Source organism: Nesoenas mayeri (genome assembly GCF_963082525.1).
Source record: "Nesoenas mayeri genome assembly, chromosome: 1".
In the NCBI taxonomy this organism is placed as follows: Eukaryota; Metazoa; Chordata; class Aves; order Columbiformes; family Columbidae; genus Nesoenas; species Nesoenas mayeri.
The window spans coordinates 124,508,274-124,535,702 of NC_137541.1; the positions used below are offsets into that span (position 1 = coordinate 124,508,274).

The following is a 27,429-nucleotide window of genomic DNA, read 5'->3' on the forward strand; positions in this document are numbered from 1 at the left end:
AAATAGAGATGCTCACTATCATTAAGTGACCTCGACACATGCTATCACAGAGTAATTTTTTATAGAGGGAACATTGTGAGGCTGCTTAATTTATACCTATGGTAAATAGAAATAACCCTTTACTGCCCAGGTCAAACAGCTCATTTTATATGGAAATAAACACATCCTCATATGTTTCTGTGATGTGTGTCTTGCTCTCATGATCAGATGAAAATAATACATGCCTGAGAACATACATTTTAGTGCTGAGAGGTTTCTTCAGTTATGGTTCCTTAAGACATGTCTGGGCATGAGGCTCTCCTGCATTAGCAGAAGATGCTTGTAGACTCATCCACCAACAAGTGACAGCCGCACTTGAGTGGCTGTGGGGATTTATGTTGGCCAAGCTCTGCTGTGCCCTCACGAGATGCCCACCAGTGGTAGGCTTGCATTAGGTTATGCTTCTGGAGCACGCCTTCCCATTTAGCTTCATCCAGATGTGAAGTAACTTGTCTGCCCCAGGACTGCTCCAGGATGCAAGCAAAAATCTGATAACCAGGAGCAATAATGAGATTGACTTCAAAAACACACTCTGAACTTTTGCTGAGCTAAAATGCTACAGGTACCTGCTCCATAAGGACCTTTTCACTCAGCATCTAGCCGTGACAGCAGTTTCATCACTACTGAACAAAGTATATATACACACTATGTGCCCTATATCTTAAAAAGGATATGCTGTCAGTTTGTGTGCTCCAAATTTTCACTCTGTACTGGATCTGTCACTCACAAGCTTGTGTGCCAAACATTTTATTTGGCAACTGTCCTTCCCTGGTAGTTCAACAAACCCTGGTTGTGCTAATAACAGAACAAATCCACTGCCAATTGTGACATTTCAAACTGCAGCTTTTAATGAAAGCATGGACTAATCTTTATAGGAGTGCAAACATCATCAGCATCATCCTAGCAGCTGGTCTTGCTGAGGAGGATGTGTGACTGTAAATTGGGGACATTGACAGAAGTGATGGTAAGAGCAGTCAAAGGAGGTGTGAAATATTGCACACTGGTTGTGATAAAGTTAGATAAGGAAACTAGCAAATGAAAAAGCAAATATTCTGTCAGGTGAGTTATGTTTTACACAGTGAAAAAGTATAGCTGCCATAAAGCAGGGATGGGCTGGAACTCCAGGAAAAGGATCCCCAGGGGACTGAAGGCTAATTTAGTAAACAGGATTTAAATGTAATTCAGCTTTGTCTGGTATAATGGAAATGAGGAACAATACGTGAAAAAAGTTTCTGTCCAGTTTGGGAGCAGGTGAATGATGACCAAAAGAGAAAGAAGACACATTTTTTATTTTTATTTTAGATTCATTGAGTTAATTATAATACTACACAACAGAAGAATAGTGAGTCAGGGACCAGTCTCTGAATCCAATATAGCTCTCCTTTCTTTAAAATATATATTAGAGATTTATAATAAATGGGTCAAAAGAGACAGAAATGTGTAACTTATCTTGAGAGCCAATCTGATTCCTACAGTGGTTACTTAATCATCAGACTTTAAATATGAGCTTTATCAGTCACAATGATATGTTTGCCTGTGGACAGGAAACAAAGAAAAAAGAAATTTCTGGACAGAGTACTCATCCCTAGAGATGGCACTGGAAACACTAGATTCACACTCTGAGCTCGCTTATTAAAGCAAGTGCAACATCAGACTGCTGCAGGGTATGCAGAGTTGTCACACTCAGCCCCTCTCAAATGGGAAATTTCTTGGGAATTTGAAGCCAAACAGCAGGAACGTGGGTGCCTGCCGTGCCCTGTGGTTCAGCTGCCGCTCAGGAGTTAATCACAGGTCAGGGCAATTGCAACGTATTAGAGCATCCATGCCACCAGGTGACTTCAAATTAATTTCTCCCTCAACATGTTCCTACAGGGAACATTCAGAAGGCAAAATATGAGCCAGTCTGTTTGCCTTCATTCATTTCACTGGCTCAGGGGGCTTTCCATAGGTTTTCAAACTCGGGGTATTATAAAAAAATCCTTCTTTGTCTTTTTTTCTTTTTTTTTTTTTATTTTTTCTTGGCACAACATGAGACATGAAACATCAGACACTTTGTGCATCCTGCTGTATGTATTTCCTAAAATAAGTTCAGAAACAGCTGGGAACTGTCACATATTGGAAATCTAGTGAAATATCAATACTGGGGCAGATTTTCCCCAGAGGTTGTGATCTTAATTGCTCCAGGAAGCCTACTTTAATTGCCATTTGCTGCCGTGCCATTTGCTGGTTCCTTTCTGTTTGCCTTGGTTTAGCTGAAGAAATGATCTAGTCATAAGTTTAATTCATGCCTAAAAGATTAAACCCCTATTTATTTACTTAAATCCTGTGAGCTATAAAGGTCTTTTGGGCTTTTAAAAAAATTTTCTTCAGCTTTGTTTTAGTCTGTTTTGTGATGGCAGGAAGGCTGTTTTTTGGGAAAGGTGTGCAGGAGCTGTTTAGTGTACAAAAGAGACCATCATGGGGCAATTATGAAGTGAGAAACTTCAGACAGAAGCACACCACCAGTGCTTTTGCAAGGTGCAAACACATTTCTCAAAAAACACCTGTGTATATACAGGGCAACAAAATAATAAGTAAATAAATGAATTTAAAAAAAACCAAAGCAAATAAAATATTTAGTAAGCCTATAGAGAATACCCTTCTTGTGAACCCTGCACTCTATAGCTCAGCACCATCTGGCCTGACGTATTTTTGAGTACTGAAATGTCACATTTTTTTAAAAGTATAATATTTTTTCAAATAAAAGATCCATGGAGTGGACAGATAAATGAGCTCACATGAGTAATGTGTGTGAAGTCAGGTGATATGGTGACTATGGTCCCTGTTAATGGGACTGGGATAAGGAAGAAGTGAATCTCAAAGCAAACTCTGCCTCTGTTCCATTCTTAGCTGTCGATTTTTAAAAAGTTCCTCTAGGAGCCATGAATGACTGTGCCTAGTTTATAAGGGGGAACAGTGGGACACAGTGATTTTCCTGAAAAATGGTAACCAAGGTGGGTCAATAACTGAGATGTTGCCAGCTGCCTCAATGCTGAAGTCCATGTGGTTTCAATTCACCCTACTAGGTGGATTTATTTTCCTTTTTGTGTGTGTGCTTAGGAATGAATGTAAGTCTACCATCCTCACATTAAAACAATTTTTTTCATAAATACAAATATTCTGTCATTGAGGTATTAATCTGCTAAAAGCAGAGTTTGCTACGTGTTTTATTTACACAGGAATAAGTAGTGTGTTTGATTTCCATTTGATCGTATACCTCATATTTTTGATTCCTGAATCAAAGGAAATTGAAAGATAAACTATAGTTTTATCTGATCAGGATAATCCTGATCCGATGAGGCATTTTCCTCTGGATCAGCCTCAAGAGCTAAACTGATCATAAAGGAAGTTTATGGGGAAAAAAGCCAATTTGACAGGATTCATTTGTCAAGATCAATGGTGTGCAACCCTTTTAAAAAAATAATAACTGCATATTGTCCATGTGGAATTGGACTAATTTTTTCTACTGCTCTCATAAGAAATATGAAGAGTGCCACTGGTACCTGTCCAGGCTAAGAGTTATTTTAAGTGGCAAATAAAAGTGAATTCTCTGAAGAGGTTTTTGTTATAAGTATATATCTGACTTAATAGCTCAAACATTGGAAAATTACTTTGGATTGTGTTTCACGGCTATATTCCAGTCTGTTTTTTTCTAAACAAATGTGTTATTCAAGCAAAAATTAAGCAGTTTACTCTTTGCTATGTTTATTTACTTTTTGTTGTTGCCTTCTGGATACAAACACTGTTGCATGGAACTGGCATTTTTTAAATTGATGCAACTTCTTTGCAGATGCACAACAAGTTAGACACTTCACTCCAACCAAACCTCAGAGCAGACTCAGCAGGGTGGAAAGAACAGCCTCTGGTACAAGAATCTTTTTACTTCTCTTGTTGGATGAGCTGAATGCCATAGGAAAGGTAGATTGGTAACACTGTTGGCTTACAGTGTTGTTCACATCTGGAACAGTCAAATCTCAACCAAAATAAGCTGAGTTGGCTGTAACGGGCCCCCCGATATCCTGAGCCCTTCAGGGACGTTGGTTGTTCCTGAAGTCTCCTTTGCCAGCCACACTTGCACCATTTCTGGAGAGGGTATGTCTGACACTTTGGAAGAGCAAATCCTGTGGAAGTGTTGTCTAAACAAAAACAATTAGGAAATCTTGTGGATTACCACCACAACACTCTTGAGACACATCGTATGTATAATAGCTGTTGAGTGTTTGTGGCGTGCTCACATACATGGCAAAGTAGGATGAAGAAATAGATTGATTTACTTATTAATCAGGAAGAATACATTTTGTGGCTACATTTGAAGATGTCAAACATGCACTGCTGTGGAAGATGAAATTTTCTGTCTAATTTGCAATTTAATGACCTTGATATCATGGTGTGATTTCTAGGGGATGCGTGGTTTGCTTGGGGTTACAGGGTTGCATCCTGCTTCTGCTTGCAGCTCTCCAGCTCACCCATAGATGTTAATAGATTGTCCCGAATTGTTTGATTTCCTTTGTATGAGTCTTATATTTCATGTTATGAAAGCTTCAAGCTTCCTCTAGTAGGCAACAAACCCAAGTAAAATGTTCATCAAAATTGCATCCATGTGTAAATAAGACGTGAGATAATTTATCAACACTGCATGAAAACACTCATCGTCTTCAGTATAAGAGCTGCTCTGCAGGACTATTGAACTTGATGATCTATAGAGGTCCCTTCCAATCCCTAACATTCTGTGATTCTTTGACTATGCAAGGAGCCCACACTGGTAAGGAAATTTGGTAGCAGCAAGTTGGATAACTTCCTAGCTACATCAGAGCCACCTCAGCAGTGTGCTCCACTTTTTTCTTGTCTCAGCACTCCTAGATACTACGGTATTTTATATCTGCAATGTTATTTAATATGTCCTTATCCTCAATTTAGATACCATTTTGGCTTTTTCTCAGAGAACTGTATAATAAGTTTGGCCATATTTTCCTAATCTTTTCTTTTCCTCGGGCACAAGGTCTTTGTAAAACTGACAGGTTACTTAACTAGCAGTGAGGGTAATGGCATCGTTGACATATCCTGTGATGTGTGTCCAGTTCTTCGCAAAGGTGCAATCTATTTTAAGGAATTCTTTTTCCTTTGAGTTAGTCAGTAGATTTTTAGTGTTATTTAATTACACTCACTTGCCTTTTACATGGTGCTCTCTGATAGCTGTAGCATCATCCTTTGTGTAAGAATTAGATGTGCTACTTAGAGAAAGAATTTAATATCCTTTTCCCAATTTAACTTCTGTATTTTCCTCTTCCTTGCTTTTATTTCTTCTATCTCGCCTATCATGACACTTTCATTATACCGTCTCTTCTTTGCTATTATGTCTGTTTGATTGTTTTCCGATTTTTGCTGAATTTTACTTCCTCCAGTACAATTATACTGCTCTTCCCTTGTCCCTGCTACAGATCCATTTCTCCCCGTTCCATCTGTTGGCTCCCAAGTGCCATTTAATAAAGTTCTGTCCACTGCACTAAGTGCTTGAGACAATAATTTTCCTTTACCTGCCAAAAGAGTCCATGCAGAGCAGAAAGGTAGAGATGAAAAAGTCGCACTAAGCCTTACAGCTGCAGGACTCCTGCCCTACCCCACCACCTTTGCAGAGCTCATATCTGGAGCACTCTGTGTGCAAACGACCCCTTAGGTACAACATGGAGGAGAACAGAGCTGCGAGAGGAGGTGCATTTTTTTAAAAATTTATTTTATTTTAACCCATCCTTTGCTGGTGCATAAAGACAAGACTTAGCGGGCTGAAGACCCTCTCGTTATGGAGTAAAGTACTTTTCCAAAGACATTTTCTGTCATTTACTAGTTATCAGTATGGAGCTGGTGAACAGCTGGTAAAAAAAACCTGAATCCAGAATATAATTGTATAGATGAATATTTAACATTAAAAAAGCGCCCCTCTGAGATCAGACTTTTCTCGATGCTGGTGTGCATGCTTGTAAAAATGTGAAAATTAGTGTGTTAAAGTACCTGAAGACACATAAAACATCTCTTAATTTTCTTCCCAGAGATGCAATTTCATTAATTGAGGGGAAACTGGAATAAGAAATAATTATGCAGAGCTAAGATCCCTGCTCATTCTGTCTTTCTACATGGTACAAACTTATCTCAAATGGGCTCTTCTGCCTGATCCTTAATTTCTCCTGGGTCCAAATTCAGGGAAGTGTGCTTAACGCTCACGTAGGGTGACCCCATGCCCTTGTGCCACTGGGTTGCTTTGAGCCTTGTGCCCTGGCAGGAGCAAAGGTGCAGGAAATAAAATAAATAGTGCTCAGGGCTTCCCCTCAAATAGGCCATAGTTACGCTGCTTTCGGCAAGGAAGGGTGTGTATCTCTGCCCACCAAATGCATTTGAAGGGACTGTGTGGCTGTGCACCTGTGGGAGACACCCTCCGAAATGTGGATGGACCACATGGTGCCTGCAGGCTCAGACTCAACAAAGCAAAAACACCTGCAGCATCTCTCTGGGAAATGGGAGGCTCACAGCATACCAACCATTTTTTTGGACCAATCTCGCAGTCTTCCTGTGACAAGTTAGGATTTGATTATACCCCTGCATCTCACTGGAAAAAATATTATTTTGGATATAGAATGTTTTTTACCAGCTCTGCCTGCAAGGCAGAACTGAAAATTAAATCATTTTGGTAGGCATCATTCGTCTATTCAACAGCATCGCTGCCTCTGTTTTAAATGATGACTGCTGCAGAAAACATTGATAAAATGAAAAATTATTATAACTATTCCTTAACATATTATCCTGTAGTATTTTGCTGTGATAGCTGCCTCAGAGGGCTGGAATATTCACACTAGTTAACATTAGGCACACAACTGTGGTGCCTAAATTAGGAACCTAAGAGACACATTGCCTGTGGAGACATTTGTCCAGAAGGCACTTCCATGTTACCGACTTAGGTACCTACCTCTTTTCCTTGGCTTTATTAGATTGCTAATTTAAACACCTCATTTAGATGTCTAAAATGCAGTGGTATGAATTCTCGGCTTGCTTGCTGTATTCCTCTTTCTGCATCTTCGGTTGACACTTTGCTGTTCTGATCTGGCTTAGTGGAGTCTACAGGCAAAAATATAAAATCATGGGGAACCTGCACTGTAAATTTTTGAAGGAAGATTAAAATAGTGACCAAAAGATTATTTTTCTTCTTATCTGATTTCATTCCTTTCTCTAAGGAACACGAAAAAAATAATCAGCTACAATTTCAATCTCTTCCCATGTTCTTATCACAAACATCTTGATGTGGTGGTTTTTTTTTCTCACCCCGTGTTTACCATAAAAAGTGGAAAATTGAAAAGTACAAGTGTCAGATGTGTCTGTACTCAAAAATTCTGTTGATCCAAAAAATACTAATTTAACCTAAAAAATAAATTGTTTACTTTCATGGTAAGATAAGGAAATTTTTTTGTGTTGATAAATCCATGATTTCACATCATACGTAATAAGACAAAATAAAAACCAGTTTCCGTATTAGCAGAATTAATTAAAATGCAATTATGTGCAAACTACCCTGAACTGATGTTCCTGATGAGCTGAGCTAATCATGTGCCACCTTCAACCTAAATGGAATTGAAATGTAAAAGTCAGAACTCTAGGAAGCTGAATACTTGCAGAATTTTCAGTAGGTGCAAACACTGAAATGATGAAATGTTTCCCAGAGTGTTAGAGGTCTAACCAAAAGGCCACAGAAATCTTTATACCTCATAACTCCAATGTAGTTTTTGAACACTTTAAAATGAAAACAATTTTTGTTCTGAAAGTTAGTGTGACTTTGTTAGGTGGTGTACTTCAGAAGGATTTGTGCTCTTGCTGTGGAATCATCATTGTGTTTCCATAGACAATTCTTGGAGGGATAGAATTTGGTAATTACTCTTCTCATCCTTTCCTGGTGCCTGCAAAAGTCTCTGTGGACAGAGTACATCCAGAATACAAATCCTGTTGCCACAATCAGTCTGTTTTTTCTCACAATCCTGAAACGAATAGGAGAGGTAAAAGTCAGAGTCCAGGCCAAACTAATTAATGATATCCTTAAACAATGATGGATTAATATCCTAATACAGCAGCTGCTTTTTTTCCCTCCTCTGTGTAGGAAACCTCTTTTAAACCTTTGTTTTTCTTTATCCACATTGTCAGACAAGTATATTGATAGAAGAAAATTGATCATTAATCCTGGCTTAACATCTCATTCAGGTGTTTGCGCCAACATGCCTGGTATGTATTTTAGATCCTCTCTTGAGTGTGGAGGTGAAGATAGGCTGAGAGATGTAACATCCCGAGGCAAAAAAAAACCAACAGCAAACAACAGGGCAGATTATTTTTCAGTGTTGATTCTTTTCTGAAAAACAATGTTACAGGCACATAATGACACTGCTGATATGCAACATTTGTGTTCTGATTAATTTACTGCATGGATGAGATAATTCTGTGTTGCAAGATGTCTTAAATGATGGTTCTGAATGTTTGGCAGGGCTGTTATAAAACATTGTTCTGGAAAGAAGTATGTTCAAAATTCACAACATGTTTTTTTCTTCATTCTTGCTAGACCATATGCAAGTAGACAGTTTGCATCAGGTCCCTGGTGCCTACTTCCGAGTTACTGCCTAAATAGGGAATATTTTGATAAAAGCAAAAAGCTTTCTGATGGCTTTTCATGCCCCATTAGAAACTTGAGGACCAATCACTAATAAGGTTATGCCAAATGTGTACTTATTCATGTTCTTTTCTCTCACTGTGCAAACGTTTCCAGCCTTCGCCCATTATGAACGTTACAGTGTATGATATGCGAATCAATCCTATCTGTGCAGACACAGCAGAATGAAAGGTATAATGATGTGGGAGTGAAGCGTCAATGCATAATTCATATCTGACAGCGCTCTGTGGAGTGCTATCCGGCAGCCTTGCATGGCGGAGAGGTCCTCATGCGCTCAGGAAATTCATCTGCATCAGCTCATTGTGTTTCTGCTTGGGTGGCAAGCTCGTCATTTAGGATTAGTGAAACGCCATTCAGAAGCACTGCTGTAGTGGGGAATCAGGGCAATGTAGTTCTGAGCTACCCTGTTGAGACCTTTTAGCCCAAAAAACTCACCTGGTGGGGCGTTTCTTCTCTAGCTCAAAAAACCCCACCTCCAGCAAAGATTCAAATCCCTTTGACACAGTAATTTAGTGTTACCAAATTACAGAATAGAATATTTCTGTTGGAAGAGACCTACAATGACCACCTTGTCCCGTGGCTTGACCAGGTCAGAGCTGACTGAAAGTCAAAGCATGTTATTGTGGGCATTGTGCAAATGCAACTTAAACACCGACAGGCTTGGTGCAACATCGATCACCACTCTAGGAAGCCTGTTTCAGTGTTTGATCACTCAAAAATGTTCCAGTATTTAATCTCTCACCAATGCTTCCTAATGTCAGGTCTGAAAACTTATTATAAACTAGTAAACACCCTCACAGCTCCATCCTGCAAGTGCTAGCACCCTGACCTTCTGCAGTCCAAGGGCTACCACAATGAGGACATGCAGTTGGCTCTCTATGTGGTGGCTGTCTGTGACCTGCAGCAAAGCAGAGAACTCATGAGCTAAAGTTCTTTTTTCATTTCACTTGAGCATGTTTATATATTATAAAACATAGGACCATCAGATTGTCAGCACATTTAGATCAACATCATGCACTGAAAACTAGTGGAGCTGTGCCGATTCACACCTCAGCGGTGATCTCTCAAACAGTCATTACGTATTGGCATGAGATAAAGACCCAGGGCTCGGGCTCACATTGGGAGGCAGTGGGAACAGATATTGATTGATTTTGACCCAAAAGACTCAGTTGCAGCTGAGTGCACTTTGAGAGTCTCTTCGAGTTTGAGGTTTCGTTTTATCTATGGGCTTTTTTTTTTTAAACTTCACTTTCCTGAATGAATGCTTTTGTGTACCATGTTTAGTGATGCCTTACTATTCCAGGATCATAATAACAAGGTTTATTATGTTCTAAGCCAGTGTGTTGTGACAATGTTGCAAAATTATTGTTTTGTTTCTCCTAAACTCAAGATTTCTTGTAACAGTAATAATAACAAAATACATATAGGCTGATGAATTATCTACCATATCAGACTGCAGCACAGTGGAATCTGAAATAACTGAGAGAGTAAAACTGAAAAATATCTTAATTTACAAGTGAAACACTAACAGACAGTAAACTTTTGCTGCAGTATTCCTCATCTGATTTTTAGTTTTGTCTTCGCAAGCAGACAAGACTCATGCTGCTCAGGTGATGAATGTTAAGCAGATTGTAGGGATATTGAGCACAGGCTTTCTCTGGAACGCAAAAATTGCATTCTTTGTGCAGGTGCAGGCTCAGAGAAAAGCAGTACTTCTCAGTCTGGTAAGAGATATATTTCCAAACGAATAAGTAATCACTATCGGTGCACAGCTAGATAATAGCTAACTTCTGGTATAATATATCAGGTAGAATAATTTGGAACAAAATTGCTACCGCTGACTACGTGCAGTCAAAATTTTTCAGTACAATGTTCTTGTGAGGTTCACAGCTTCAGCCATGGGAGTTGGGGTAGCTACAGTTTGTTTCGATTTACCTCAGTGGGTAGCTGGATCATCTGAAGGCATAGCAAGAAATGTACAGCAGTGTCTGTTTTTCACCTAAGTTAAAGCTTGTCTCATCCTGAGATCGTAGGAAGGAGGAACAGGAATAGTGGTGTGGTAGAGAGAGGCACAGTGATCTAAGCCTGGACTTGCTCTAGTTTTCATAGATGTGGATGCTGCCACATCTAGTCTACTGTGGCCTTTGTTGAGGGAAATTCCCCACCTGGGATGCCAATACTTCTTGAGTAGGAACCCCAGCTGTTCTGGGATTTTTGTAAGCAGAAAATGTCAGCTATGCAGTTTTGAGGGATGACTAGCCTCCTACCATTGATATCCTTCCTGCTGGTGAGGGGATTTAAATTTGAGTCTCCATCTCAGATCCCATGCTATAGTGCATCATCCACCTTCCACCTCCGAAATAAAATTCCCATGAACGTAAGTAACAGCTATTTGAAGATATTCCTAGGTAAAGGTAGTGATAGTAATTTTCTGTCACTGTAGCAAACAATTATGTCTTACAGAAGCTGTATTTAGTGTTGGAGATAGGGCATGCTATTTAACATCTGTTCAGCTCACTTAACTACTTTGTAGCGAACTCCACACGACCTTTAAATTTCACCAGTTCTAGGGCACGTTAAAGATACAATGCCTTATCTGCACCGCATTTGAAGACACTTGGCATGTTCGGGCATCCTATACTATTTGAAATCATGCTCACAACAGAACATGAAACCTCAAAATAGGACCGTGATGGGATTTTAGGTGCATGTATGCCCTTCCTGGCCCTCTCTGTGGAGGTGAGCTGCAAGCAAAACCTGGGCTGGGTGGCTACCTACCTCTCAGTGTGCCAACAGAGTGGGCTTTTAATACTAGGCTCAGTTTTCCATTTCAGCAAGCAAATATACATAGAATAGCATTAAGTACATTGTAAGTGAAAAAGAAATTGAAGGATTGATCTGGGTTTTTTTTTTTTTTTCAGAGAAAGTGTTGCACTTCTTAAGATTTGAGGTGTTTTTAAAGGCTGGTAATTGACTTTTGTTACTCACCTTTGTCTAGTCAGGCTGCAAGTTTTGGGGGCAGAAACCATTTCTCTACATGCACTTAAACAACATAAAGGAAATACTGATTTTTCCTGTGCCTCTGACTGACCTTCAGAACTGCTCAAACTACTTGATTGGTTTAAGTGAAAAAAATCCTTTTATGGGAAACTAGTGAAAAAGAGACTGAATGAGTGTAAGTATGCTTCAGATGTCAGACTGTGGCACAAGATGTCTAAAGCTAGAGAAATAGTTTTTGAGAAGCTGGTACTAAATTATGATTAAGGGTCTTTGTAGCATCTCAAACTGTCTCCTAAAGAATGATGCAGATCGCCAGATTGTGCCACCTATGTACACTGCCGACTTAAAAAGGTGTGTGGGGAGCAGTGTTAAATACTTGTGAGAGCGGGTTTTGCAGGAGGAAACCCTGTAAGGAAACCTCTAGACACCTCACTGGGGTCAGTGTCTAGATGGCAAGCAGTATTGATAAGGCGTCAACAAAATGACAAATACTGTTTTCAAGGGAGTTAAAATGTACACTGTTGTACATTGTCCTCACCTAGCATGCTTTCTGAGGAGTACACACCTGGAGATAGCGAATAACTCAGCTCCACTAACCTTTCTGGGACCATCACTGCCTGGGGAGGTGGCTGCCACTAGTTTGCATCAGGCAAAGTAAAGGAAGAAAGAGGAACATTAAATAGGAAAGGAAAATGACTGCAGAGGTCATCAAGGGACGTTTAAAGAACCAGCCTCACAGCCCTACCCATAAATAAATAACTTATGCAAATCTGTTTGCCTTTTCTTCCTATTTGTCTGCCATATGCTCTGTATTCTCATTGGATTCTTTTCATGCTTTCCTGTGTGCAGAATTAACATGAAACCTCACTTTGTAAGGCAAAATTGTGAAGACAATTTAGCTTTAATTAATTCTAGTTGCAAGTGAATGCGAAACATGCATGAGGGAGAGTCACCCTTTAATCTCTGTTAAATCCTGAAGTTCCTAGTATGAAAATGTTAATCATTATCTTCCCAGTTGCATATGATAAAATGCAGCACTCACTGATTATGGGAAAAATCTTTTTATCAGTTGCAGTTGGGAAAGTAATGCTTAATATTATTATACTGAGGATGTCTAGAATGAAAAAGTACTTTTCTGTGCAAACACCCTTAAGGAATGTAAGAGAAAAAAGGCCAGGAAAACCTGCAGGTTTTTTCTTCCATTCATCCCCTTCTCTTTTCAGCTCATTTGGTGTCAGAGAAGGCTGTGGAGAGGTAGTATCTTTGATTACCTGATACTCCTGGAAAGTAATGGTCAAGCTCTTAGATGCATAGTCCCTTCCACATGATTTCATAGTATGAACATCTCAGCTGTGCCTCCACTCACATCCTTCTTCTAAGTTTGAGCAATACAGCACCCTGCCAATGGGTTTATTTCCTTAGAAAGATTATTGCAGCTAATTATCAATTAAAGATAAAGATTATCAATTAAAATGTCATTAATTCTCTGATAGTGTAAGTAGATTCAAAACAAAGCTTTGCCTAAAGAAGATGTGATGAAGAGTGATTGTAGGAAATCTGTACTTATTGAACCCCCTGATTCTGTATTAGATTAGAATTAGAATAAAACAGCATTTTCCTGTCCTAACCTCTAGGTTCTCTGTGAATTCGGAAACTCAAGGGGGTTTCTTTTCTCTCACTCATCATCATTATAAGTAGCCAAATTATGCCCTCGGGTCACTTTGTGCAACCCTATTACCTTCAAACTGAATCCAGTGATACATAGCCTCATTAGATTTGAGGGAGTTTGCATAGCTTTCTCCAAAGGCACAGTCTGAAAGTAATGGAGTTATAGAATATTACATTACTTGCAGAATATCTTTCTGCTGATGCTGGGAAGGACCCAGCTATACTGGCAATGCTTTGGTTGAATTTTCAAGGAGGAAGAAAATATTTAGAAGAAAAATGTAATATTAAGTAAGTGGGATACAGTAATTACATGGTTCTTGTCCATTTTTACAGCATATTTGAAGCTGATTCACGTTTTCTTACCAACATTTCTTGTAAGCTAAGGCTTATGTAAAATAAGGACTTGAGTTACTAGAGCTTCTGATGATTTACATTTGCATGGTGCATCTTTTATATGTCTCTACTAAAGAAGGCATTTTGAAGGATAGCATTCCAAATGATTCAGGACTCAGATTAAAGAGCTATTCAGAAGCACTAAGCAAAAGTAAACATCAGAAATCACATGTCATGGTCAGAAGAAAATGAAGAATATATTAAAGGCAGCTTAGTTTTTAATAAGAGTTCTAATTACTTTTTCTTACGTTATGTCAACATTACCATAGGAAATCGAATGCCTCATCACCTTACAGGTCCTTTTAAAAAGTGCACTTTTTGCTTTGTCTTTTCAAACATTTTCTGGAAGGTAAATACTCAGTAAGTTCTTCAAGCTAGCAGTATTGCCATGCCAGTTGTTCTTCATGCTGGCAATGCTGCCATCACATTACATGACATCATTTTGAGTATCTGTTATGAGGGGCTCCAGTTATAACTTTGTGGCCATGAGCTCCAGTGGAACCAGGCACTGGTCAGTGTCTCAGAAGAATAAGATTCATGCCAAGTTGACTGAAACACCACTTGATTTCAGTAATGTCTTTGGGTTTTTCATTCTGTGCCATACCTTCTACTTTTATGCTGAGCAAAGGAAATGATTGTAAGTGGTAGTTTCCTGTATTAATTAGCTGGAGTAGTAAGGTAATGGTCATTTTAACTTCAGAGACAAACACTGGCAAGGTTTGGACTTGACCATGGTTTCGCAAATTTAAAATTTTAGTAAACACTTGAACAGCTTTAAATCATGCAAAGCATTAGACACTGTCCCACACAACACCCTTGTCTCTAAATTGGAGAAACATGGATTTGATGGATAAGGAGCCAGCTGCATGGTTGCACTCAAAGAGTTGCAGTCAATGGCTTGATGTCCAAGTGGAGTCCAGAGATGAGGTGGCATTCCTCAGGGGTTGGTACTGGGACCGGTGTTGTTTAACATCTTTGTTGGTGACAGGGACCATGGGACCGAGTATACTCTCTGCAAGTTTGCCAGCAACACCAAGCTGTGTGGTGCAGTCAACACACTGGAGGGAAGGGGTGCCATCCAGAGGGACCTTGACAGGCTTAAGAGGTTGGCCCATGCAAACCTTATGAAGTTCAACAAGGCAAGAACAAACAGTGGAGAATGAACCGAGAGCAGCCCTGAGGAGATGGACTTGGAGGTGTTGGTTGATGAGAAGCTCAACCTGATCTGGCCATATATGCTTGCAGCCCAGAAAGCCAACTGCATCCTGGGCTGCATCAAAAGAAGCGTGACCAGCAGGTTGAAGGAGGTGATTCTGCCCCTCTACGCTGCTCTGATGAGGCCCCACCTGAAGTACTGCATCCAGCTCTGGGGACCCCAGGACATGGACCTGTTGGAGTGAGACCCTGGAACAGGCTGCCCAGGGAAGCTGTGGATGCCCCATCCCTGGAAGCGTCCAACACCAGGTTGGATGGGGCTTTGAGCCACCTGATCTAGCGGAAGGAGTGTGGCAGGAGCAAGGTTGGAACTAGATGATCTTTAAGGTCCTTTCCAACCCAAAGCATTCTATAATTCTATGAAATTTTAGCAAACACTCATGTTTATTGAACTTCATCTAATTTCTAAGTATAATTTGAATATCCATATCAATTTGTCCATTTCTTAATGGAGAGGTGCAAAATACAGTACGAAGAAAAGACAATAATAGCTTGATAGCTATGTCTCAGATTCAGGCCATGTACAATTTAAAAAGACCTACAAAGGATCATTCTTGTCTTCCGTGAGAATGGAGTAAATACTGATCAAGTTCAATAAAGCTCGTCTCTAATCAGATTGAAATAATTTCTCCAAATGGCTCGATAAATTAAAATACTTTCTCTGTGTTGAGTACCAAGGGAAGACAGATTGTAAAACATTCACCATAAAAGGTCAGCAGACCCAAATGAAAATGCAGAAACATCAATTGTTTCCATTCACTAATCACATATAATTGGTCTGGCTCACCTGAACTAGAACACATTTGTTATTATAATGCATAATTAAGGTTCTTTTCATTTTGCCACTTTCCAGTTGCAATTATTTTTCTTTTAACAAATGTATGAAAAGGAAACTTGTTGTAAAAATGAAGATACCTTTGACAAATTAGTATAATCAAGAAAATGTACCTGAAAGAGGACAAAATTGGTAAGTATGAACATTTTTTCTTCCAAGTTACTTATTGACCGTCCTCTGTGTATTCCATGAGACAGAAGAAATTCTGATTTTTTCTCCTATGGATGCATTCAGTTTTCTGTTTAATTTTAGAATGCAGTCAGGCATATTGGGTGATCAACATCCTGAAAGAAGTCACTAAAGGACAGGGCTAATTCTGATTTTGACTGAGAAGTTTAGCATTAAAATAACATGTAAAGACCGCAATAAACAGTATAAAGACATAATTCCCTTGAGTAACTTGAGGAGATATCATAAACCAACTGAGCGCTAAATGTTTTTTGTGTTCAACAGCATCAAGGAAGTCTATTATATAATGTGCTGTGAAGAGAATGTTTTATGTTGTCCATTACTGTGTGATACCTTTTTGAAGCTACTCATCTTCTCTTAGGAGGAACGTTACAGAGCTGCTTTGCTGGACCTTGTCCAGTCTCTTTTTTTCTCTTTTTCAGCAGATAATTGCAAGAATTAAAACTTTCCTGTGGTTCTACTTGCACAGCAGAGTGACGAAATTGCGCGCAACGGATGAAATTGTACAAATCAAAATGGCTGAAACATGTACATATTTGTTTTGCTTTGCATTTTTAAATCATCTCATGATTCGGTTTTGCTGTTTGAAAAATATATTTGAAAAATATATTTCTCCCTTTCTTCTCATTCCTCTTGAACTAAAATACCCCTCATTCACACAGTGTCCCCTACCTCTCCCGAATTTTCACAGTATCACACCTTCCTTTCCAGTCCCTTGACTGAGCTGTGTGTGTGTCAGGGGCTCTCTTCTTATGCATCACACCTAGACAAAATGGAGTAAAGTAGAACATGAGGTCATGTACTTAGGGAAACCAGAAGAAAAAAAAAACTCTTCCAAATTGAACCTCTAAAGGGAGGTCATATTTTAAGGCAAAGCTAAAGGTATTGCTTTCAGGAGGGACATAGTGCCAGTGAGAGATACCAGATTTTAGCCTCAGAAACACACTCTTCAGAGCAGTCCCAGCCCACTGTAACATTGCATGCTCCCCAGCACACTCCTGGGCTCCCTTACACTTTAGGATTAAGAAGATTAGGGCAGGCAGTATATACAGCTTTGAATCTGGCTTTCAAAGGCAGGTGAGGCTGGTCAGCATCGCTTGTTAGGAACAGCTTGTGTGTTCAAGGTGCTCTGGGCTTTAACTACCAAACTAAAGGGTCTTCATCCAAATCAAATACCCCTGGCTATTTAGATCCTCTGCAGAAGTAGCCTTCTGGAGACTTGCACAAGTGTTGGATGCGATAGATTAATCTATTAAATATATAAATCTGAGCCCATGGGTGCAGAGATGAGCCACAACAAGACACAGATCCTCATAACTGCAGCGCTCCTCTGCTAAGGTATGGTGAGAGCTGAAATGAAACTCTGAAAATAAGATCTTCCAAACGGCACTTGTTTATCAAAGGTGGAAGCAGCTCAGATGTGTCCCTATGAAAGCAAGTGGTTGAGAGGAGTGGGAATATGGACACCTCTCTCCAAAACCTGACCGTGAAGTGAAAACCAAAGGTGAAGATCTCTGATTTAGTCAGGCCTTGCTAGTCTCAGTCTATCAGAAACAACTAATTGGTATTCCCGTACACACTGTCCTGTACCCTTTGTGCTACTTCAGCCATACCCATTCTGGGGATGAACAAAGAAATCCCACCTTCAAAATGATGGCCACATGCTGGTCACAAGCTCTGCCATCACTTCAGCGAAGTTTCTGCCTGAAGCATTGTTCCACCTACGTTGTTTGTTTGTTACCACTGCAAGCTTCTTTCAAGGCAGCATTTTCTGCAAATGTGAAACGATGACATGGCACCAACCGCTACCTGAGTCTGCCAAGCCCATCTCCAGAGGAGGATAAACAAAATTTGAACAAAGCAGCCTCTTTTAAGCTAAGTAAGTCAAAGAAAGAAACTACTGCAGCTGGTCCCAGTTAACCATTACTGCAAAACAGGCACTTTATTAGTACAAAAGCTGAAGTGAAATCTCACATTCTGAACTATATGTATTTTGTCTTTACATGGTGTACAGCTACTTCCTGTAACGTAAAGCTAAATTTAAAGTTTTAGAAGTGATTATAGTTTTAAATAATGATGTTAAAGTCAGTGATGAGTTAGAGAATTATTAGTATCTTCAGGGATCTAAGATTAAAGATGTTAATATTAACAAAATGTATGCAGTCATTAATATAATTTTGAAGTGTAAAGCCTGTCTAATCTAATTTATTATATTACAGCATGATATATAATTTTGATTAATTAAATGTCTCTAATCTTTTTGCAAGCTTAAGCTTTAATTAACCAATATTTATGTTCTTAGAATAAAATTAAATACCTCAGTTTCCAAGAAAAATCTTTAAAAAATCTAGCGTCCCAATTTCAATTGAAGCAATGCAGTACAGAGCCCTTTTAGAGAATCAAAACACTTTCAGTGATTGAGTACAGCATTAATATAAGGAGGACTAATAAACGGATAAAATGAGTTTAACAGAGTGGAATTACTGGCATGTTATAGGTGCGGTACTTTGGCAGCATTGTTATCCAGGATTTAGGATGTAGAAGAAGAAAATGACTTTATTCTTGCCTGTTTGTGCAGCACACAATGTAAGGCAGGTCTGAGCTGGTTAGGAAAGGTGCTTTAAGTTTCACCTTCTGTAGGGTTTTGCCACAAACCATAATGGGTAATAACTATTTCTGTGTGCAAAAGAGGAGACACTGCAGGAAGAAAATGCAGCATGATTGGAGGGCAATTTATTAAAATCCTCAACACTGATAACTGTAGAATGAAAGTTGCATTTACAAACCACAGAATGCATCAGGCAAGACAAGATATAATAATGATAAACAAACTACAAAGCAGAACACTTAGCAGAAACAAGCAGAGGCATCACAGCAAAGCACTGTTTAAAAACGTGTCTGCTATCAGGGTTTTCATGCAGCACAGCAGCAATTCATATTTAAGGCTTGTCAAATATACCTATTCTCTGTACAATAAAATATCCTGCAACCAACACAAACAGTTTTTAAACAGTCACCAAAAGGAGATGCAAGAGCCTGGAAATCATTGCCTGTCATTTCCAGCTGAATGATGAGACCATATAAATGCAGCTTCTCTTTCCCTGAAGAGTGGCCAGGAATCCTGAGCAGTTGCTGCTTTCTGCTCCCTTTCTCCCTCACCCCTACCTTAACGAGCATATTTTTTTTAGGAAGTGGAGGAGGCAGATGGGAAGAGAGGAGTCTTTTTCACATTCCCCAATAAGAACTTCTAATTTATGAGCAAGAGAGAGCCTGTTGGTATAGGAGGCTGCTCCAGAACCTCATTTTCATTACTGTCTTTGATTTATTCATGGCTACTTCATAGTCACGTCTCCATGTTCTGCTTGTGTCCTTCAGCCTTTCCCTCCCTGTATATCAGACTCTTCCATGCCACCAAAAATTGGTTTTAGAAAGAGAAAACTTGCAGCCTTTGTCATACTCTCTGATCAAGCCTTTCTCATCTACTCCTCATTCAAAATATGTATTTGCCAGCTCCTGAGCATGCTGTCAGGCCATCTCTGCACACCGTTTTGGAAAATAAGTGACAAGAATTGTGTACGGTCCTCCTAGTGAGCTCTCACCAATACCTGCTGCAATCACACCAGTGGTTTACTCTGTCTAGGGAACAGAACGCAACAGATGTATCTAAAGGTTTCGTTTTACTTGTTCATAGGAGCACAGTCATTTAAGAAAATACATTTCTACCTAAACACCAGTCTACCACAATTTTGCCACTTCATTTAGAGCCCAAAAAACTGTTCTTCATTCAAAAGGGAACACTCCCTTTCAGTAGCAGCTGTGGAAGTTCAGTATCACTCCGAGGTATATCAGGCTGCCTCTTGTCCAGTCACCATCTGGCTACTGATTGCATAAAACAGAATTGGAAGTTCATTTTGTAAGAGCTACAAACAAAAGACAAGCTTGTCAGGAGGAACAGAAAGGAGGATGACTCACTTATTCAGTGAAGAAGAAGATTTTAGAAAAGCCAAAAATGTTAGTGCTTTCAGGTCTATGGTTTTTCTGAGTGTTCATTTGAGTATTTTCAAGATTGGGGTCGATTCGTAAATCATGACCCGGCTGACGGAAGAGGAAGGTGAGTGCTCTCCCTAGGCTCTCCATGGTTTGCAGGTAGGGCAGGATGCTGGGCCAGGTCCCAGTTCTGCCCCTGATGGCAGGGTCTCAGCTCACCTCTCCCCCAGCCCACTGACCATCTCTGTGCTCAGGAGCATCCCTAACAGTTGCACTTGATTCTTGTAAACTGCTCATTAAAAAGCAAATAAATGAACACTTATGGTCTATCAGATAGATTCCAGGTTTCCAAAGATACTTTGCTTTTATTTAAAAAGTGCTTGAAAATGCTCCAGACTATTGTTTGTTTGTTTGTTTAAAAGGTGTTTGATTTCAAATCTGCCCTGCCAGTATTTGTTTTGTTTTAGTGTTCTTTACAGCCAGATGTAGCCCCAAAAGACATACAGTCAGAAATGTTTAAATACAACCTATATAAATAAACTGCTTTTTGAAACCTATTATAGAATAACACTTTAGGGAGTTGTTATTATTATTTTATTTATTTTATTTTAAAGCTTACTAATATTATGTATTCCTTACAATTTTGACTTGCAAACCGAAGCACAGTAGTAGTACAAACAAAACAAGGAATATTTTAAACTGGAAAATAGTGTGGTTTAAAAGCATTTTCTTAACACTTTGCAGCATAAAATGCAGCATTTCACGTGTGTTTACAATAATTGCTTTTATTTGGATGCCTGGTTTACTAAGGTGTAACGAATGGTAACATGAAGTAGTAGACTGCCTGTTTTGATCACTGCAGTGGAACATAGGTGATCAAATTAAATGGATATGATTGCACTAAATATTACTGTGATGGAAATAGAACTTAGAGCAATTATTGTAAAATGAAATGAAACCAGGAATAGAATAATTTATTTAGCACAAATACAAAAAATATTTCCATAAAGTAACCCAGGTCTTATACAGTACTTGTGCATCACTTGCAATGGTTGTACCTTACTTTAAAAATGTTGTTTTCACTCCAAGGCACTTTGTAAGAAGAAATGTCTTTGTTCATTGCTGAGTTAAAGCAATACCTGTCATAATATACAAGAATTTTTAACAGTGGCTTGGGCTGTGGAGAGAGAAAAGATGCTATAACTAGTAGAAATGACACAGGAAGATGTGGGTGGAGACAAAACCTCTTTCATGAATTGGAGCTTGCCATGGCTTTGGGTGTTAGGCTCTTTTACTGAAGAGAAGTGACAAATGGCCTTTATTTTCCTTGAACAGTCAGAAGTACTGTTATTTTCTGTTTTGTCCAAGAGCTAGCATGACAGAAAATTGATTCAGTGCTGAGTGAGAACAATGTCATTTCCTGAGTCATCACCACCTTCTGGGTTTACCCGGGAAATCTGCCAGTCAAGAGGTGGCAAGAACTGACCTGTCTCAACCTGTAGGGAAGCGAGAAAGGCATCGGCCCTTTAAAGGAATTTTTGGGACATTGCGTAGATCAAAAGCTTCCTGTGGGTAGAAATCTTACAGGAAACATACTATTGCTGATGAAGCATACATTTGTGGGAAATATCACTTCCTAATAATGCATGAAGAAATAGGTTCATGTAGCATAATGCTAGGGATATTTATAAATATATTTAAAAAGCAAGAGGGGAAATAGCAGGCAATTTTGCTTCTAGAACATAAGTGAAGTGTGTATTATTAAGCTTAAATAGACTGGATTAATCAAATGTCGTACTGGCGCTTCTAATAATGATTTTACATTGCAAATTCCATTACCTAGCTTTACCAGCCAGGAGAAAAGTTACAGAAGATCAATTAAACAAACAGGAAATTACCTTTTTTCTTTATAGTCCATGACTTCCAGCACTTACAATGGTGCCAAGATCCCTGAAAATTAATCAGGCATTTGCATAAGATTAATAAGTCACTCTTCTTCTGCTTAAGTCACTAGCTTATTTAGGACCCCACAGTTATCTAATGTCTACTAGAGAAGCTGGAGATGATGAGAGTGAATTAAAAATGGCTTAATATGTCAGAAAGGATCACAGGATTTTAACATGGGGCCCTTACATTAATAAATGCACCTGCAGCATCCCAGAGATTAATTAATAAGGTCTCAGAAGAATTAATTTAAGTAGAACGCTGCCTACACATGTTCACTGGTATACTTGCCTGCCCTGAAGCAGGCAGTGAAGTCCAGTGAATGTGTGGGAATGACCTCATCAGAGGCAGACACCCCTTCTCTAAGGAAGGAGCCTCATATTTGGCCCCAGGGGACACACCTAATTTTAGGAGGAACCCAAGACTTCCTGGTTTTAGAGACAACATACCCTGCCCCATCAGCAGAAAGGTCCTGTTTGAAGCCCAAGCAGCCAAACTGCGTCAGCTGGTACATCTTTAAACTCAAGAAGTAGGCCCATACAAACCTCATGAGGTTCAACAAGGCCATTCTATGATTCTGTGTCCCAACAAGGACATTTTATCATTCTAAGTACAAGGTCCTACACCCGGGCTGGGCCAACTCTGGTATCAATACAGGCTGGGGGATGAAGGGATTGAGAGTAGCCCTCTGGAGAAAGACTTGGGGTTACTGGTGGATGAAAGATTGGACATGAGCTGACAATGTGCACTTGCAGCCCAGAGATCAACCGTATCCTGTGCTGCGTCAAAATAAGTGTGGCCAGGAGGTCAAGGGAGGCGATTCTGCCCCTCTGCTGTGGTGAGATCCCACATGGAGTCCTGTGGAGGCTGAGGGATCTGGGGTTGTTCACCCTGGAGAAGAGAAAACATCAGGGAGACCTTATTGCAGCCTTTCAATACCTAAAAGGGGCCTATAAGAAAGACGATGACAGACTTTCTAGCAGGGCCTGTTACAATAGGACAAGGGGTAATGGTTTTAAACTAAAAGAGAGGAGATTCAGGCTAGGCATGAGGAAGAATTTTTTTCCAATGAGGGTGTTGAAACACTGGAACACATTGCCCAAAGAGGTGGTAGATGCCCCATTCCTGGAGACATGCAAGGCCAGGCTGGATGGGGCTCTGAGCAACCTGATCTAGTTGAAGATGTCCCTGCTCATCGCAAGGGTCTTGGACTGAATGTTTGTTGAAGGTCCCTTCCAACCCAAACTCTTCTATGATTCTATGATCTTAAAGGAGGACTCATTTTCCTCATATATTACGAGTGGATTTTAAAGGATGCTTGGAATAATTCCTTCTGTTTGGAAGGATTTCTTCTCCCCTGTAGAAGAAAAGGAGGGGTGTATTTTCCTGTCCCCAGTTTTGCCTGCGTTGCCCATCACGGCACTGAGGGCAGGCTGGGGTTCCTCACTGACCCACTCTGCCACCAGCCATGCAGCACAGGAGGTGGCAGCTGGGGTCTGTGTGAGCTCAGAGTTTGGATGAGGCGAGGTGAGCAGCAGATTTTAGGATCCCAGATGGCCTCCTCACTCACTGCTGCATCTGTCTGATGACTGGATCTATTAATCTGCACAGCTTACAATTCATTGCACTTGGGGAGAAACTGGTGCTGTCACAGGCACAAGGTTCCTTTTGTGATAACTCGGCTCATGCATACTAAAGAATAATGATTGCTATAGGGAAAAAAATATTAAAAAATAAGTTGTCTTGAGAAATGGTAGGGAGAGGAAGAAACATCTCTTGTAGCTTATTTGACAGCCATGGCTGCACATCCATGTCTCCAATGGGGCCAGGGGATCTTGCTGGACGCAGGTTCACACAGATCGAATAAATGGTGTGGTTGTTACTACTTCAGCTGCTTAGCAACAGTTTGGGGGAAGAGAGTACTTCCTCCTCCTTTCAGCGGCTGGTTCCTAACAGGATGTTTAGCCAGATGGTGTACATAAGATTACTGGAAAATGATTTTCAGATAAACCATGAGCCTCAAGAAACTCATGTAGTTCCAGGTGCATTATCTGGTAATCCATAGCAGAAGATCATTTCAGAGGAAAGTGCTGCTGAATCTGTCCCTGAAAAACCTGCAAGTTTTTTTGTGTCTGTCTGTCTGTCTATCTATCTATCTATCTAATCTATCTGTATAGAGAGCCCTAGCAGCAATCTTACTTCTTTAAAAAGTGAGTATGGAGAGGGCTTGAAGGAGGCAAAAGTTTTCTTTAGTGGCAGTCCTTTGAAAAGAGTCACAGAATGTGGAAAGACAGGATACATGGGGATAAGGGGATGAGAGCAGCAATCCTCTTTATCCAATCTGAATGGGAATTAAGTTTCAGTTAGGGTGCAGAATTGTGCATCGCTTCATCAAAAAACAAACAAACAAAACACCCTCTATTTTTCCTCATTTCAGTACATGAAATGAATATACTTTAAAATAAAAAACACACACGCACAAAAAAAAACCAACATACCACCAAACAAAAAAAACCCCAAAAAACACAAACAAAATGGGATTTGGCAATTAATTCCTCCATGATTAAAGGATGCAGAAACATATGAGGCAAAAAACTGCTTTTGAGGGTGATTAAATGCTGAAATGAATCCAAAGACATTTGATAACTGCAGGAGCAATTTACTGAGAATACTTCTTCTATTTTCGACAGCAGCCATGTTCTTCATTGAAGGAAAATAGGTTCAAGGCAAAACAAAGCTCAGACTATAAACACATATATGTATATAGAACTTATAAAAGTATGAGTTTAAAAGTTTGTATCGCTGCTGGGATTTGTTTTCAGTTTGTTTGTATTCTGTGTGTTTGCCATACTGAGATCAGATTCAACTGAGTATTTATTTGACGGGAACTCACCGAATGGGTAACCATTGAGAGTGGGATTAAAAAGCCAAATAACATTCAGAGAGCAATGTTGGAAATATGCAAGCAACTGTTTTGGCAAGCCGCATTTACAAAGGTCGTTTGATCCCAGCGTCTGCAGAACGTATGCACATACTAATTGAGAGGCATATCTGAAAATCCGACAGCCTGTTATTTGTGAGAGCATTGCTTGTGTTTTCAGGAATAGATGAGGTTCAGATGAGGGCAATAAAAATAGCTTCAAGCATGACAGGAAAGTGTACAGAGCCGGCATGCAAAGATGGTAACGCTGAGACAGAGGTCTGTGAAATCACCAAGGTGGTGGAGGAGGTGAATCTGGAACAAGCTTCCCTTGCTTTTCTGAATACAAGGACTAAGAGCCATGAAATGACACTAGCAAAGGACAAATTTTCAACAGCAACGTAAGGTAGTTCCTCATACAATTTGCAGTGAAACTGTGAAACTCCTTGCCAGAGGGCACCGAGGAAGCTAACAGCCTTTCATAGGTTCAAAAAGGCATTGGGGAAATCCTAGTAAAATAACCCAGTGAGGCCTGCTAAATGCGCAGGCATCACCTCTGGCTCTGGAGCTGAGTGAGCTACAGACACAGACACTGAGTACTCAGGGACAAAACTATTATAAGCTTCCTTGATCCTCATGCTGTTTCCTAAACAGCCGCGGTTTGCTACTGTTAGAGACACAAGAGCAGGAGAGCCTGCCCTTTGGTCTGAGGCAGCACGGGTGCCCTGTGTGTCTCTTCTCTAAATTGCTCTCATTAGCGATCGACTAATCACCATGAGAGTATCTGTAGGATATCAGCATAACTGCAATGAAAACAGATCTCTCTCCTGAGGTGGATGGATCCCTTTCATGCACCCCAGTCACAGGAGAGCCAGAGGGCCCTTGGTTGAGCTGCCTCTGTGGAGGCATCCAGAGAGAGCTGCCATGGACTGGAGAAAGGAGAGGCAGGTTACCAATGGAATAAGACAAGGCAGAAGCATCTCTCCTTGGAGCGGAGCAATAGTGTTGTTATTGGAAATAAAACTGCTTCTTTTGCTGAAGCAGAGGGTAAGCTCAGTGGTGGTAGGGATGCCTACACCCTCCAGGAGAGAGTTACTCCTCATTAGATGATGCACTGGGCGTCAGGTGGATGAGGCCTAAAGCAACACATTATTAATAATAAAATCAGTCTCTCGCTCTCTCCAAAACAGTTTATAATGACATGGGTATCTATTCTACACAAAATGTGCACACTCAGATAGAAATCATTTAGGTTACCACTGATTTTATAAAAGAAAACTTTAAATACATGGATTTTACTTTGCAAAGACTGACTGTAGCAGTAGAACAGTTCAGTTCAGCATCTCTACCTGCATAGCCCTTGACTTCTGTGCTCGTGTTGGCAAAGGAAGGTGTCAGCTGCAGGTAGTTCTGTAGTACATATCTGTGACCCACCAGCACACTTTATGTAAACCTGTGAAAAGCTGCTGATGGCAAAGCCTCTAACAATATGATCTGAATTTCAATAGTTTATTGATCCAAAAATGAAATGACTTTACTGTAGCTTTCCCAATATATTTCTTTTCCTCTATAGGTTTGGGTGAATAAGAAATATTTAACTATACACATTGTGAATGTGCTTATGTTTTATGGTTGCTAGTTTGCTTGAAAAAACTTGATGTTATTTTTGAGCTATATAAGAATCAACAAGCAAAAAACCCCAAAGACATTTATGAAAACATATATGTGAAGTAATGTTTAAACAAAACCCCTTATTGAACTACAGTTAGCCTGAATAATGTCTGCTTATGGGACACCCCAGTGCTGATAGTCTAGAAAAGAGTCATTGTATGTATACATTAGTCACAGTGTGCAACTACTCTGCACTCACTCAAAACAATCCTGGAGCATATTGACTACTACACTGGCAAATTAACTAATAAAGTAGCAATATACACATAGATACTCAAGGGCTTAAGGGAAAATCTTACCTGGATTGTTCACAGAAGAAGAGTGCATTCTCTAACAGTTTTTTTAGAAAATAAGATGAATACATTATAGGCTATTTTGTTGAAGGCTAAATCCACTTGGAAAGGAAAGAAACCAGGTTTCGGTTACTCACATGTACCTCATGTCTATGAATGACTACTTGCAGACCCTACAAAGTGGTAGCTTATATTTAGATAGGAATCAGAACTACATATATTTAGATGCGAATCAGAACTATAACTCAGAATAATTGTCTGCTTCGATAGATGGAGAATGAAAAGAAAGAAAAGAGAGAAAAAAAAACAAAAAGAAAAAAACAAATCCCAACCCCATCTCCAAAGCAAATCCCAAACTCCTAAACCCAAACTCAATGAGTATGAAAAATTTCCTTCGAGCTTAATTTTGATAAGTAACTTAAACACTTGACTTCTAAATAAGCTTGTCTCCTTGAGTGTACTCTGCATCGCTTAATGAAAGTATATGGATTACATTGCACACACTCAACAAAGCTACAGAGAGCTGAGATCTGATGTATCA

At 39.7% G+C, this 27,429-nt stretch overlaps 1 protein-coding gene across 2 annotated transcripts in view; it reads left to right on the forward strand.

Moving 5' to 3' along the window:
* GRIK1 (glutamate ionotropic receptor kainate type subunit 1) overlaps positions 1–27,429 on the forward strand; it is a gene marked incomplete at both ends in the record, with an annotated part of 173,138 nt that overhangs the window by 26,435 nt on the left and 119,274 nt on the right. The window lies entirely within an intron of this gene.